This window comes from Protopterus annectens, chromosome 4.part1 (assembly GCF_019279795.1).
Source record: "Protopterus annectens isolate FY-2018-M chromosome 4.part1, PAN1.0, whole genome shotgun sequence".
Classification (NCBI taxonomy): domain Eukaryota; kingdom Metazoa; phylum Chordata; order Ceratodontiformes; family Protopteridae; genus Protopterus; species Protopterus annectens.
Genome location: NC_056734.1, coordinates 553,000,027 through 553,016,781, shown reverse-complemented (window position 1 = coordinate 553,016,781; position 16,755 = coordinate 553,000,027).

Genomic DNA, 16,755 nt, shown 5'->3' with positions numbered 1-16,755 from the left:
CATTCACTCAAAACAAGAATGATTTATATACCTGCACTATTAGACATGCATGACAATTATACTAAAATAAAAATGTAACCCACTACTGCTGTAACAAATGCAGATGTAAAACATACATATTTCCATTTGTTACTCTTCCCCCACATCCTAACCCCTTACTTTAAGGCATGTATGTCAGCTGAATGGTCTCACAACTTTAAGTACATTGCATTACCATACATGTTTTGCTGTAGTCAGCCACAGCACATTTTAGTTGTATTTGTTTACTCTTTGTTGACCAGGTTAACTCATTCACTCTAATGGAGCTCAGGAAGTTTGCACTGTAACTTCCAATGGGCGGAGCCTAAGCCTTTTGATGTAATCAAATTATGTCCTCACATTTCAATCAAATTATGTCCTCACATTTAAAACAAATGTTCATATCTCTGGAACCTTACGGATTATTAAAGAAGCATAAATGACAAACTCTTCAGCACAAACAATTTTTATAGTGTTAGTAATCTTTAGGTCTTAAGTTTTATTTTATTTTACATTTGTTTACTGGGAAAGTCTGACTGGAACAAGGTTGATTTACAGCTGAGGCCCGAGGAGAAAAGCTCATAACATAACAGTACAAATACAACAAATGACAAAAAAATTTCTGTACAGAGGCATATATACAATCAGAGAGAGCTCCATGTCTTTATATGACAACACATAATCCACAAATGACAGAGAATTTCTATACAGTGGCATATATACAATCAAGGAGATTTTCGTACCTTAGTTTGATTTGAGCAAGCTTGGTATATAGATAGCAAAACTTTGAATTCTGTATTGGTAGTACAAAGAGGTAAAATGAAGGAACAGAATCTGGAAAATAATGTTATTTGAGAGATGTGGCATAGCGTGAGAAATAGTTTGTAGGATAGTAGTTCCTCATAGGGAGGATTTGAGTAGTACAGAATAGCTGAGGTAAGCAGTGAGGAGATTTTTATAAGTCACAGTAAACACAGTAACTATTACATTTGTAACATTTAGGTTCATAGGTAGGTACTAGGCTGTCTGCCCAAGGGCCCTAAGTAAGCCTAGCTAACAAGGTTCCCTGGCTTACGCCACCCAAGAAAGTTATTTTTCTGTGCCACTGTCAAGCAGAGCTACAGAAGTGATCCCTGGGGTGTATTTTCTATTTTCCATACACTCATCAAAGATTTTTCTTGAAGAGTGCTGATGAGGGCCTTTGCTTGACATAGATGGGTAGCTTGTTCCAGAGTATGGGAAGTCTCTGGGGCAGGAATCTATCTCTCCAGCTTGCCTGTTTATTGTGGTGACAAGGTTTAGGTCCCTAGAGCATGTAGCTTGGAGGGATTTGGATTTCTTTAGGTGTAGCATGTCCAACAGCTCTCGGTTTGACATACCTTTATATGTTAGGCAGAGATCACCACGGAGTAGGCGATATGCTACAGAGTAAAGCTGGAGTTTTTTGAGACAGTCCGTGTAGGGCATCTGTTTGAGGCCAGTAATCCTCTTTGTGAGATACTTCTGTGGCCTTTCCAGCTGCTGCAGATGTGTTCTGAGGTACATTCCAAAAGGGGCGTTATACTCTATTATGGGTCTAATGAGTGTCAAATAGAGGGGAACAATGACCTCTTTTTCCTGGATAAGAACCCTTTTGTGATGAGATGTGCCACATAGAAGGACTTGCTGACTACTGTGGTGATGTGATTATCAAAGGAGAGACTACTGTCCACCTGGGTCCCAAGGTCTGTTATCACACATTCAGTGTTAAGTAGGCTGTTGCCTATGTGGTAGTTCATGTGTACAGAGGTTTTACCAAAGGGGATTGACAGTGCACTTTTTAGCATTGAGCTTGAGGCCATGGCTCTGACACTAGGCATCTGTCTCAGTGAGGCCCTTCTGTAGGATGTCCACATCATCTGGGGACTCGACTATGGCTCCTAGTTTGCACTCATCTGCAAACTGCATTAGCCAGAGACCTTCTGTGTTAGCCTGTACTTCAGAGAAGTAGATACCAAACAGGAGAAGTCCCAGGACTGAACCCTATGGTACTCCACTTGTCACTGGTTTGAAGTCCGATTTGGAGTCTGCAACTTTTACAGTGTGGGTTGTGTCAGTGAACCAGTTGGAAACCCATCTTGTGACAGGGATTTGTATCTAGTTTAGTGAGTTTAGCTATAATTCCAGAATGGGGGATGGTGTCAAAAGCCTTGGCGAAGTCAAGATAGGCTGTGTGAACCACCTTACCCTCATCTACGGCTTTGGTGTCTGCCTCAAAGAAGTCAATCAGGTTCAGAAGGCATGATCTGCCTTTCACAAAACCGAACTGGGTGGGGTCCAGAGTTTGGAGTTTACGAATGTCTTTGTTTATAAGTTCCATGATGATACTTTCCATGGCCTTGCAAACCAGGCTTGTCAGGAATAATAGGACGATAGTTCCTGGGATCATTGGTGGCTTCCCCTTTGTGGAGTGGGATAACTGTTGCTGTGCACCATTCTGTGGACACACAGCCTGATGTGAGGCTATGATTGAACATAGTGCTGATGTGGGGAGCCAGTTCATTCTGAAGTTTGTGTAAAACGCAGCCTGGGATGTTGTCTGGTCACATGGATGCTGTGTTTTTGGCTTTAGAGAGTGCAGCTTTTACCTGCGTAGTTGTGATTACAGGGACTCTGCATTCTTCCTGTATAGATATGGGCCCTTTAGGGGGTGAGAAGGGGGTAAAGTTAGCACTGAACCTATCTGCCAGAATGTTGGGAATATCCGGTATTTCTGTAATTTTCATGCCGTTATGCTGTAACTCAGAGCAGATCTGGGTGTTGCCATTGAGATTCTTGACATAGCTATAGAATGATTTGTTGTCCTTAGAATCAGTGGCAATTTTGTTTTCGTAGCTAGCTGTGAAGGATCTTGTAAGGGATATCAGCTTTTTATTGAGGCTGACCAGGGAGCTCCTCCACTCATGGGATTTTACTCTATTTTGCAACAGTTTCTTTGTTCTGTTGTACAGTTTGTTTATGGCAGGGGACCACCAGATTGGCTTCCTTTTTTTGGAGGATTTGGTCCTGTTTTGGGATAGCACGATCCATGCACTCATGTAAGTGCTTATAGAGTGCATTTCTGTAGGATTCAGCAGTCATAACTGTATTTTTCATCTGCATGGGTGTCATGAAGTTCGCAACTTCTGTCTTAAGAAGCATGACGTTGGCTTTGGAGAAATGTTTTACCATGGTTTCCTTAATGGGGGTGGGGGCGGGATGTGGATATCTAGGATGATTAGCTTATGGTCAGATCGGACCAACGAAGAGTTGACTTCAGGTGTGCAGCACTTGTCACTCATTTTGGTAATGACTAGGTCTAGGATATTGTTACCCCTGGGGGGGTGTGGATAAGTTGATCCAGGGCATTGGAATTTATGAATTCCAGAAAGCGTTGAGCAAAGGGGTTGGTACATGAGTAGTTTTCCCAGTTAATGGAGGGGTAGTTGAAATCACCCGTTATTAGGTAGTTTGGTTGAACCCTAATATTTTCCAGTATATCAAGAAAAGAGGAGTGGGAATCCTGGGGCATGGTGGGGGATCTGTAGCAAGCTACAATTTGGATTGCAGTTTTGCCCAGATTTAGTTGCACTTGGATAACCTTGGATGCATTATGCTGAGCATCTAGCCTGGAGGTGTGGATATCCTTAATGAATATGGACACACCTCTGCCTTTGGTGTTCTGGTCTAGGTTACATGGCTAAAAAGTGTGGTATGAGTTATAGCCTGCTAGTGCTAGGGTGCTGTCTGGAGCCTTGAACCAGGTCTCAGTCACTGCACAGATATCGATGTTCTCCATTTTAAGGAGTGCCGCGAGTGAGTCCATTTTGAGATTTAGTCTTCTAGCATTGAGTAGCATTACCCTCAGTTTTTGCTTGCCTGTTCCTGTTACGGTAGTGAATTTTTCATTTGAACCTTGCCTAAAAAAGGCACTATAGGGGGTGGCAAGAGCCTTAGTCAGTATCTGGAATCCCATGGGCGACAGGTGCAGGCCATCTCTGGCAAAGCATTGTGGTCTGTCGACCATGTCATCCCAGGCAGACAGATACTGGATCCCCTTAGAATGACACCAGAAGCTTAGCCAGTTGTTGAAGTCAGTCATGTTGTCCTTGTACTGCGGTATCACTCTGGGTGATGGCAGAATGCTACTCAGGGCTAGGGTCATACCTGCCTGGGCTACAAGATCGGAGAGCTCTTCCATGTCTCTCTTCATGTAGTCCAGGGAGGTACGTCTCAGGTCGTTCACACCAACATGGACAGTGACACAGTCATACTTGTACTTGTTGTGGAGTGACCTAAGTGCATGGGTTATTTGGCAGATCCTGGCAGCTGACAGTAACCTTCTCCTTGTTTAGCCTGCTGAGTGGGACATCAGTGTGCCTGACTGTAGCGACATCTATGATTAGTGTGTTGGGTACGTTGTTTTGCCATATGGGCCGTGGTTGAGTGGCACACTGAGTCTGTGGGCTATATGTCATTTGGGTTGTGTTGGGGGGGGGTGGAGCTTGCTTCCGTTTCTGCTTTAGAGGTCTCTGTTACTTGAGCAGATTATTATTGTGAGCCTCCGTGAATGTTTTTGTGTTTCTGTGTGTGGATTTTTGTAGTGTAGATTTAGTGGGACTGTGATGAGTGTAGTGTGGTGCAAGTGTTTACCTTCTCCTCTTGACTGTCAAGTTCAGTCTTGGTTGGAGAGAGCTTTACCTCCAGTTTGGCTAATAAGTGCATCTCTCACAGGTTGTAGTGTTGGGTGGTAGGAGGAGAGGGTTGTCTGTGTACATGAGGCAATTGCTACATTGCCCCAAGATGCCCAGATTCATCAGATAGACAGGAGAGAACACTGGGAGCTGACCCTTTGAAATGCGTGAATAAAAAACTATTTTCCTGTAGGTAAGTGAGGAAAGTGAGTACAAATGCTGATTTTCACTAAGCAAGTGAGGAAAATAAGTAAAACAACTGTTTTCCTCTAGGCAATGAGGAAGGTTGAGTGCTGTTAGTAATTTGTAGCTTATTTAGTGCTTACAGCAAGTTCTGAACAAGTGCTGAGCCCGAATAAGCAAATTCAAGTGCTAAAACTAAGAATCTGTATCTGGACTAGACTAGTTACAGGAAAGAAACAAGTGCAAATGCGGGCTTTTAAATCAGAAAGTTGAGAGAGATGGAAAAATTGCCCAAACGGCCAATAACTACAATTTCTGGGCCAGACACCACTCCTTATGTGGTAGATAGGTTATCTAGTGCTTACCACTCCCACTGATAAGCTAGCAGGCTTTTTGTAAACAATTTACAATACCTCAACAACCACTCAAGTTATGCACATACTGTCAGCATTATATTCATCTGGCTGTGAGCCTTCATACGAGACTAAGGAGTTCTGTTTATATTATTTGGTTGTTGAGATATTTAGAAGAATGTGAAAATGTCTATATAAATTGATAGAAACAACAGTTAATATCCATATACTTACACTAGCCAGAGGTCAAATATTAATGCAGTTAAGTTTGCTGTTGTGTAAGCTTTAAGATGAAATCTTTAAAAACCTTGTACATAGCATGATTTTGGAATTATTGATGCAAATATGAATAAGCAATATTTGGCACGTAGAGGCGTCAGGAGGAGTAAACTGCAGATGCACCTGGAGGCATCACTCTGATGTAATGAGTTAATCCCTTTAGCCCAGTGCTTGCTCTCTTCAGGGAAGATTCAAGGTGGTATTCATATTAACATTATATGTCTTTTGAAGTCTACCAAACAAGCACAGAGCTAGTGGTACAGTTTTGGGGGTCCTAGCATGTCTTAAGTTGGTGGCTCCTGGATACTTCCAGCCTAAGTATCACCTTGTCACTGTCAACACCTCCTAGGTAACCTTTAGTTTACGCATACTACTCCTAAAACTCTGCAGCCTAAACTAAAACTGTAGCTACAATGCCTTTGTATTATGACAGGCCTGTATGCTGCACTATGTTGGCACATGTTAGAGGGGCACTCACAGTAACGAGCATTACCTGCAATGATGATAAATTAAAACATTCCTATGTACATGGCTGGTCTTGGGTGAAATGGTGTCCCCACTGCCTACTGTTTCACCCCCCCCCCCCACACACACACACACACACATACACTTCCTCCAGTGTTTCCCACATTTTCCCAGACTGCCCATGTCATGCACATTACTTTTTTCTTCCATTTCTTAGATTTTGCCTTACTTTTCAGCTTTTTTTCAAGATGACTTGGCTTTTTATATTATTCGAAGTGCATTTTAATGTTTTCAACAGTCTCTTTCATACCACAATGGCTTGATCAACCAGTTATTAAAAGAATGAAATCCGGTGTTGCTGCTCAGTTTTATTCTTCCTTGCATCCTTTCAAGATGCCATTCTTGGGAAAGACAGCTCAGTAATAACTGTGTAGGAAGTAACTCAATTTGGTGAAGAGTGGGACACCAGACCCCCAAAAAACATAGAATTATAGATGCTCTGATGTACATTTTAAAGATTTTCCCAACATTTTGATCTAGTGGTGGTCTGAACAAATATGGAAAAAAGAATGTCTTATTTTTTTTTTCTTTCAAGGAAGGCACAAGATGTGCCTAAGGTTTAATCTTCAAAGTTGACAAAATGGTAGCTCTTAAACTAACAACACTAATATTTGAGAAGATACATAACTCCCATTTGGGAATTGTGCTTGTCTCCTACCAAAAGGCATCCATCTGTATATGTGCCTTATATATAATCATGAGGAAAGTGAAAAAAAATGATTATAGTAATGTATTCCAACTTGTTGCCCCTAGACAGTACACTGCCACTTAAACTGTAGTAACCTTGTTTGCCCACCTCTGAGATCGTGAGAAAAGTGAAAAAAAAAAAACTAACTTCATTGTAGTCAGCCCAAACACAAGCTATATTACCCCTCCTGTGCACACCTCCGAGGTTTGATTGTGAGGCAAATTAAAGAAGTAATGACTACACCATCCCCAGCCCCTCACATACACACACAGCTACACAGCCTTCAGTAAACATGTCTGAGCATGGCTTGCTTAATAGGTGGAGTTAAGGGCAGTGGTAACCATTATGTCAGTGTCAAAATCCTTTATACAATGTAGGGTGTGGGGCTCACCAGACCCCCTAGATGCTGTAAAGCTTCTAGGGGTAAATATTGGGGGTTGGAAGGTTGGTGTAATAGCTAAGGTGTTTACTTGCAGACACAAAGTACAGGGCTTTATTTTCACCTTTATAAAGCAAGGGTAGTCTATAAAAGGTCCCTTGGGGTCGTCAGCCTAGTTATCACCTATGAATGTATGAAAGTTCTGAATGTCCTTTGATGTATTTTTTTGCCTTATATTTGTAAGCTAATTACTTCATAGTTGCATATTTTGTTAACCAAAAGAGTTATATATGTGACTAGCATTACTGTGTGCCTACACAGATAAAAAATGTGATATTTTCACAATTACACACTGTGTGTTCACATTAAGGAAAACTGGAGGAATGCCAGTTCACCTACTGCACATCTCTGAAGTGCTGGAAGAAAACCAGAACTCCTGGAAAGATACAGACATAGACAGGGAAGACATGCTCACTCCACATAGAAAAGCCACAGCCAAGAACTCAGCCACAGCAAAGCACTGTGAAATGTCAATGCTACACCACTGTCAGTGAGCAGTTGATTTTGTACATATCCTCTTCCTGACAAACTATCAAACGTAACCACCTATCATGTGCAAGGTATGTTTGTGATAAACACCTCTCATGTGCAAGGTATGTTTGTAATGGTAAGTGATAGTACACTGCAACCGTGCTCCCCTCCCACCAAACAATCATAAAGGCAATGTTATTGTTGGTATTGGTGATAAAAAGTGAAAGACATTACTGTGAGCTTATTACTGTTACACTGCCCCCCCCCCCACACACACTCACACGCACACAAGCATAAGCCTTAGCAATACTAGTTTTACACTGATTTCCGCAAACAGCAACATGTTGTGCAACTGCAGTCCTGCTGGACTAGATCTGTTTATCAGTTGTGACGCCTGGACAACACCCCACTGGACTGCCAACAATAATATGATGTCCCCCACTATCCTGGGTCAGTAACTAAGGAGCTTCAATTCTCACTACTGACTCCAATGTGAGACTGTCCCTAAACAGGAGTAATGTTTCACAATTTCCCCAAAGAGCACAACAGAAACATGCTCTGTAACCTGAGACTGGACTGTATACTTCTGTCCACCCCTAATGTAACTCCTCATTACACAGTCCAGAGAAATGTGTCCAAATTTTTAAGACCTCTGATATGCTCACACTTGAATCAATTAAATCTCACACATCCAAACACTTCTGGGAAAAGCCTGACTTAGATTTCCAGCTGTGCCCCTTACCCAGAATATTACAGTAACATGCTGCCACCAATTAGCCTGCATCCCCTTTTAAAGGGGTGTCAAGGTATGAAAATTAGATATTAAAACAAATGATAGTAAATGACCTAAAGCAGCCAGGCTTTCACCGTGGCCCGGAAAGTTATCAAAGCAGGTATAAGCACTCTCAAATCACTAAAGAAAACACTGACTGACCAGTTACAATGTAAGTTAATAAAAATATTTAATAAGCAAAAATGAATAAAAAATATAAAACAGTAATTTCCAATAAACAAACAGAACTCAATCACCAGGAAAATAAAATCAGTGCTGAAGGATAAATGTCCAACATTTAGAAAAACTCTGGTTAGTTATAATTTTCCAATCTGAATAAAGAAACACTGTCCCTGGTCTAAACTACATTATTACAACAGAGCAAAGACAGACTTATTGTTCTTAGTGAGCCCTTTTTGGGTGTCCACTGCACAGTACAACTGATGGCTTCAATTGGCAACTGTAATTGGCTGTTAACTGGCAATGTTCCTTCCTATATTTCAGCCTCCTTGACAGTGACACATAGCAACTATCCACATTCCAATAACATCATCTGCAGATCAGCTGATTCTGAGACAGTCTGCATTTAGAATATTCATAAGTATGCACAGTTAGAAATGTAAAGGGACATTTTTCAAGTCTTTAAAACATTCTGTACAAACAGATTATAAATCAACATGTAAGAACTTATTTACAAGATCATAACTAGTCATGCTGGCATATGTTACATGAGTTAATCTGACATTATGTACAAAAACTTCAGCCAGACATGCTAGCACAGATGACTGCTGTGAAGAAATTAGACACTGTTATTTGTAGTAATGCATACCTGTCACTGTCCCTGATTTCACAGAATTTCCATGCTTTTGGCTTGCTCCCCTTAAAATTTTTGATTTGATGGTAAATCATTCAGGATTACAGGCAGTCGATGCCTGAGTTTCATACTTCTTATTTTCCAAATGCACATTGATGCAAAACATGTTATTCGATTAACATACATGAATGTGAATAAAATTTAAAAATTGCTCCTTATTATGAGCCTTTATTTTGCTATTATTCTTGACTTTATCTGGAGTTCTTTAGTAAAGAGTTTCAAAGTCATAGTATCGCGTGCCCATTGAGATTGGTCAGTCAGGGTTGCCAGTCATTACCACTTACCTTGCCTTGTGCTAATTTACTGACTGCTTGCTTTATGCTTTTATGGTCATATCACAACCCTGTTTATGATAGAGTGTAACTGGAAAATGATTTATCTTTTTTTTCTTCGTCATTTTCCCCAGTCCAGCAGCAGAGATTGCAGGGCCTTGTGCAATTAAGGATGATTGGGGTGCCCCCGCAGCCATTGCTATTCAAGATGCCCAAAGCTATTTGTGATGTCAGTTTTACTGGAACGAATGCCCACCACCAGGATTTAACTAATGATAAAGCATATAAACTGTGAAGCCTAATACTTGAAAAGACACTGTTGCTACATCCAGGGATACCTTTGAGTTTTGAATGAGAAGTGGTGGCAGTTTTTAGGATTCTATATACTAAGATATATTATTGCCCAAATGCTTTATTAAGTGCACAGTATTACTCTAATAGCCTTTATTGATTTGGCAAATGTATCAAAATATGGTAAGTTGCCGTGGTTGGGGTCCTCAGCAACTGCAGGGTTCACTGGTCTGTAAAATCTACTTTGACCACCCAGACATCTACAGTAGACACTGAATTTCACATTTGACTAAACAAGCATTCAACAGCTAGAACTGCACCCCTTTATACATGTATTACTACAGTTTAAGTAATGGCCCTTTGTTTTGTTAAAGAAGTTGTACTGCTACTTGGAGTGAGATAATGTCAAGCATTGGACACAGCATGTAGGAAGGATATTCAATAGTTTATTGATGTGGAAGATACACAATGAATCTGAAGCAATTGTTTGGTGTGATATCTTGTAAAAATAAAGATTTGGAGGAGGTGTAATTTCTTTTTGGCGTTATTCTAATAATAAGATTTAAGAAGCTTTATGCAATGACTTCAGCAGATGACCTTATGCATAGAATTTACCTAGGATTGATTGATTTTACTCTGTGACATAGGCACATTTACATTTATATAAAAGTAATCAAACTGTATCAACAAGTTAACATTAACAAACATCATGTTTCACATGTATTATTATATATCATATAACCTAAGCAACATTACTTAAATTATTCAATTCCTGCCCCTTTTCTAAACAAGAAACATCTTTATTAAACCATCACTTGCGGTATAAGCAATCATACATTTATATAAATGAAAACAGAACACACTGACACAATCTTAGTTACAAGCATTTTACATCACAAACCATAGTGACACACTCCCAGTTGCAAACATTATACATCACTTCTAATCTACCTCATTTTCAGTCATACATTACATAGCTCATTTAAGTCCTGCTGTCTTTTAAACTTCATTCCTGCCCTGTATGTGTAGTTTCCATAGGTTCATAGGTTCATAGGTTCATACTAGGCTATCTGCCCGAGGGCATTTACAAGCCTAGCCCATCGTTTAGTGGCTTACGCCACCCCTTTAGTATGGGGAACTATACCCATTATTTTGCTGTGCCTCTGTCGAGCAGTGACACTGAGGTAATCCCTGGGGTATATCTGCGATCTCCCATCCATTGGTCAATTCCCATTTTTTTTCCTATATGGTTTGCTCCTGCCTTTTCTCATTTCCAGTTATTTTATCTCACTACTTCTGCCAATAGGAATGATATAAACAATAGGCAAGAGGGAGCTGAAATTTATTGCAGAAAACTGCCAAAGGAACCAAGGTATTGGGAGGAAATGACTAGAGAGGGAAAGATGATAGAATGGGAAGATGCCAAGAATTTATTTGGATTGCAGGTTAGAAAAAGTCTGCAGTTTTAGAACTTTTTTTTTATGTAGAATTAATTTGCAGATCTAAAGTCTTGCAATGAGAGAGCATTTTTTCATGTTTTACATACTGTCCATAGACAATCTCAGCAAGATATGATTTTACAAACTGATGGAGTCATCTCATACCTCTCAACTGTCCCTGATTTTTGACTCAAATTTTAGCTCTGTCCCTCTTAACACTGGTGTACCTATGGACAAAGGGTGGTGAATTATACTTAATAATGACAATAATTAAGAACTGATTACTTATTTTACTTCAGGAACTGTATATTAATTCACATTCTCTAAATATGTTAATGCCCCAAGTTAACAGAACTAATATTTTAAAAGTGTCCCTGATTGTACCTGATTTTTTTTCTGGATTTGTTACTGATTCTTTTGAGATTTATCCCTGATTGGTTAAGAGCTATGAGTCATCTGTTAGGAAGAATTTGCTTTGTTTCACCAATGTCGCTTACGCCCTGAGTCACAAAAAAGCACACTGCTGCTTAGTAAACATTGTATAAATAACAGATGGTCAAATTAATTCAAACATTTTTGCAAGGAGGCTGTGCCCCCTTTACTTCTGTTATAAAGGTTCTGCCCAAAGTCACCAGATCTCTAAATATACTATACTACTCCTGAGAACACTCCAACTTGGAGAAAAACAATGCCTTTTATAATTGTTATTTTGGCTGAGTGGGTGCCACTTCAGATGAAATACATTTAAGGGGTCAGGGTATGGGGCAGACACCGCAGACTGTGAGCACTGTGAATGAGCTGCAGTGCTGGGATATGTGATCAGGAAGTCAGGCTTTGGTAACCTCAGCCTCAGTAATGTGAAGCAGGCCTACAAAGAGTAATATTTTTGTCCAAATTTCTTTTGGCGTCCTTAAAGTGGCTTGTTGCAAATCTCACCTTCAAAATTCCAGGATATGATGTTCAGTCATGTCCAGCGGTCACTATGTATGTTGAGTTTTGCACATCCTTACCCATGTGTGGGTTTTTTCTCCTCATCTCTCCAAATCATGCTGGCTATGCTAAGCTGCCCATATATGCTGCCTTTACACTTGATCTTCTGGCCCAGGTCATAGCTGAAAAGGGTGTGCGAAAGGACAGTTTAGTTCATTTAATCAGTAGTTATTAAACATAATCGATGTATTTTTATTAGTGGTTTATACGTACATAGTTAAAAGAATCTGTAGAGTCAGTTTAGTATAACAGTTGGAGCCGTTATGATTTTTTTCCTGTGATAAAGATTGTGTAGACTGGTCTGTTGTCACAGCATGGTGGCGATCAGATCCTTATGGCTTCTATTAATGGAGTAATTGTTCCTAGTGGGCAGTCAGAGGGTAATTAGGTTGGCCTGTGGGTTATTGATGAAAGATAAAACACCTGAACAAAAATCAAGATGTTTGTTTGAATGGTTGTCTGGATAAAAACTTTTGGCCCAGTTGATCTTTATATCACCAATAACAATTTTAATGGTTACATTGCATATTAGCCAGTGAAATTATTGTTTGTGGTAAAGGTGCTGGAGTGGTGACATATGCAAGTGGGTTTAAAATGCAATGTTATATTTAAAGAGCCTATCATAGATTCTTTGCCATGAGTCAGTGGTATTTGTAACTGGGTATCTATTCATGTGTTGGTCTTATAGAATATACCAGAGTTGCTGCCTACCCCATCAGTGTTTTTTCCTGGTCAGTTGCATGTGGTTTAAGTAGTAATGTACATGGCAAATATGTCAAAGAAGTGGTATGTAGGTCATACTTTTCAACTTCTTAGCACAAGAAATCTGGACAAAGCCAAAAATAATAGGGGAACAAAGGCACAACAATAGGGACAGATTTTAATTATTGGTCTTATAAACTTAGAAAGTTGCTAGAGAACAGTTTTTTTTTTATTAGCATGCATTTTTTGAAGGCTATGAAATCAAACTCAAATGTCTGTCATAATTTAATGGCCTAAATTCTCACTGATTTGCCAGAAAAATACACATTTTAAGGGTAAGACCAACAATATGAGTAAAAAAATCTGGGCATTATACCTAACTCTGGACTGTTGACAGGTATGATGTAGGGCTGTGGCTTTGTTGCAAGCACTTGAAAGTTAATAAAATGGGCTATGTTAAGTTGTTAGGTCCCTAATGTACTGTAGGGTGACATGAGAATCATACCAGGAGATAGTTTCATGATTTTGATGTGTATCCCCCACTCTTATACTATTGTTTGTGTTACTATGTTTTTTATGGAACTTTATTTTGTCTGAAATGATTGCTCCAGGTTTTGCTAGAGAGTGATTGGTTTTAACTGTAAATGCTATGTATGCTGTCAAAGGAAAAATGTACTTTAAAAATGATCAAAACACGGTAGGTTCAGGGTAAGGCACTTTAATCTTGCGGCAAGGAGACAAAAACGTACTAGTACAGAGTTTGTCTAACTAGAATCAGGAAATGCAAGTGTTTTTATATATTTTCTAATAAGACATTGCCTACCAAGCTGATGTAGTGAATCACAAGTTCTGTCATCATTACTTCACAGTCATTGTTTTTACAATATTCTGCTGGTACCATCAATTTTTGTGAGAAACTTCCTAAGAAAAACAACGTGGCCTTGGCTACCACCAGTTAGATATATGCAATGTTACCATTCAAGGTACTATGGCTAATTCGAGCACAAAGCAAGTATAGATTGCCGTTCATTTCTCTAACAGTCCTTTGTCTATGTTATCTTTAAACTTCTGCAGCTGCACATGTTCTCATACTTCGAACAGAGCTGATTGTTTAAAATCATTACATTTACAGAATATAGCATTGTTCATTCATTTTTCCTGACCTAGCAGATAATCACCTGTTTCTCAAGTACATTTCCAAAAGGCATAAACATGAATATTGCTGTGCTAGCAATTACTAGGTCAAAGGGCATCTTGCAAGTTTCAGAAAGCACACTGCAGTTTCAAAAAGCATCTTTTCAGTCTCATATGAAACTCAACTGTATATAAAACAGTGCATATAAAATAGAATGAAAAAAGTGTTAACTTATTTAGTTTCTAATTAGCATTAAGCATACACACATTAATACATATTTTTCTGACATTTCCTCCGTTAATACTTTTTAATTCTATTTTCAAAAGAATAAACAGTTTGCTTCTTCTCCTAACCTCTTCCATTCAGGATTTGCAGTTAAGAAAGTCATTCAGTCTAAACTTATGAAATTGTTTCACATTCTAACAATTCTTCAATTTCAGTACTTTGATACAAAGTCTCAGAAACTGATATATCTATAAATTCTTTGATTAACTTTTTCATGCAGGGGATACCACAACAAATACATGCTCCTAATAGGAGTAATCCCACACAAATGGCAATCAGGATGTTCATTAGGATGGAGCCCCACCCCCCAAACAAATTCTGGAAAGTCCGTCAGAGGGTTTGGGCCTGGTTTGGTCATGGCCGACACTTGCTGTATCACCTCAAGGTGGTCGTTTATCTCATGTTGATGATCAGGTATATACGCACAGCACTCTTCTTTGATTAAAGTGCACGTACCACCTCTCGCCGCTAGGGTGAAGTCAAGAGCCATTCGGTTCTGGAGCACTGCAGTTCTCATAGCATTCAGTTCATCAGTTATCAATTCAAGAGCAGAAAAAGTTGCATTACTCATTACTTCGAGAAGTTTAGACAGTTTTGCAGCTCCCAAATCGATTTCACTGCGCCATATGCAGGTAATATGCCTGCCCATGATATAACAGCATCACTCAAGTCCATGTGCGTCAGTTTGGTACCCACAGTATGATGGTCTTTCCAGCCTGCCTCGATCTGTCCCACTGGATTTTCAGGCTTCCTGACAGCTTTCTTGGCCACATCTAGGGTATTTCGAATATTTCCCTGAGGCAAAACTGCAGTGTGTCGTATGGCCGGGACCAGGTACCCCAAAAAACAACTGCCGGACCAATTCTCAGGTAACCATTTATATGCTTTCTTACCACACACAAAATAACAATCCTCTAATACTTTGTTACAAAATGGCTGCCCTGCATGAAACATTTTCCTATCCATTACAGATAGTTTAAAAAGTACAGGATTACGTTGCACTTGTTCAACAGTCTTATGCATGGACTCGAGAAATGAGTCATAACTACAAGCTGCACCCATTTTGTTTGCTTTGGTATAACATTTGTAATGTACAGTCACATTGCACTTGCTCCAACCCACTTGAATTGTGTCATTCTTATAAAAACATACAATTCCCTTTTGTGTCACAGGCAAATACAGTGCTACCTTATCATATGCTTTAATAGCTACGGTGTCATAAACCAAATTTTCCCAGGTCTCATTGACCCCTAGGGGGACTGCAGTCATTAATAACCCCCCCCCCCCCCCGTATGCTGTTGGTATGGCTGTGCAAATCCAGCAGTTCGAAACATTTAAAAGTCTCAGCATACACACGTGTAATTTCCTGATAAGTGTTAAAGTGGGTGCCAGTCTATGGTCGGCTCGTCACGTTTAATCAGTTCAACTTTTGTGGCAGGAAAAAGGAAAGGCCACAACAAAAAGAACAATGTTATCAGTATAGCTACCAGAATAATCATGCAAGTTTTCAGAGGTTGTTCTGTATCTCTGTTTGCTCTATACCTGGTCATTTTGTTCTCGTTGTACAACAGTAACAAGGTTTTTGTCCAGTTCTTAACCAGTTTACAGTGTGTCAAATGAATCCAGGACACTCGGTCCGCGATCTTGACTGCAGTGGGTGTTGACAGTAGTACCTGGTACGGCCCTTCCCACTTCGGAGAACTCCAGTGTTTTCTCTTCACCCAGACCCATGCGCTTGGGGCTACTGCTGCTTCCGATGGTCTTGTTTGCTCTTTATCTGAAACAGATTTTAACTGCAAAAGTTTGTTATTCAAAAATCGCCTCATATACCCTGGAAGTGAACTGTCAGCCTCCTGTTCAGCAGGCATGAGAGGTTTCCATTGAGGTGTATAATATGCCCTCCCAAACAGAACTTCAAAAGGAGTTAACCCTTTTGCATTTGGAACAGTTCTCATGCTTAACAGTGCCAGAGGTAAACAGTGCACCCAGTTCTTTTGTGTCTCACTAATCAATTTTCTATGCTTGTTTTTCAAAACCCCATTATGCCTCTCCACTAATCCTGCAGATTGGGGGTGGTATGTACAATGATTTTTCAGAGAAATCCCGAAATAACGGCTAAGTTGTTGTATAGTTTGATTTACAAACTGTGTGCCATTTTCACTATAAATCTTTTCCGGTATGCCAAATCTAGGAATAATTTCTTTAACGAGGACTTTTGCAACAGTAGCTGCATCTGGATTTTTAGTTGGAAAAGCTTCCACCCATTTGGAAAACATATCTATAATGACAAGGCAGTACTTCTTATTTTCACATTTGTTCAATTCTAT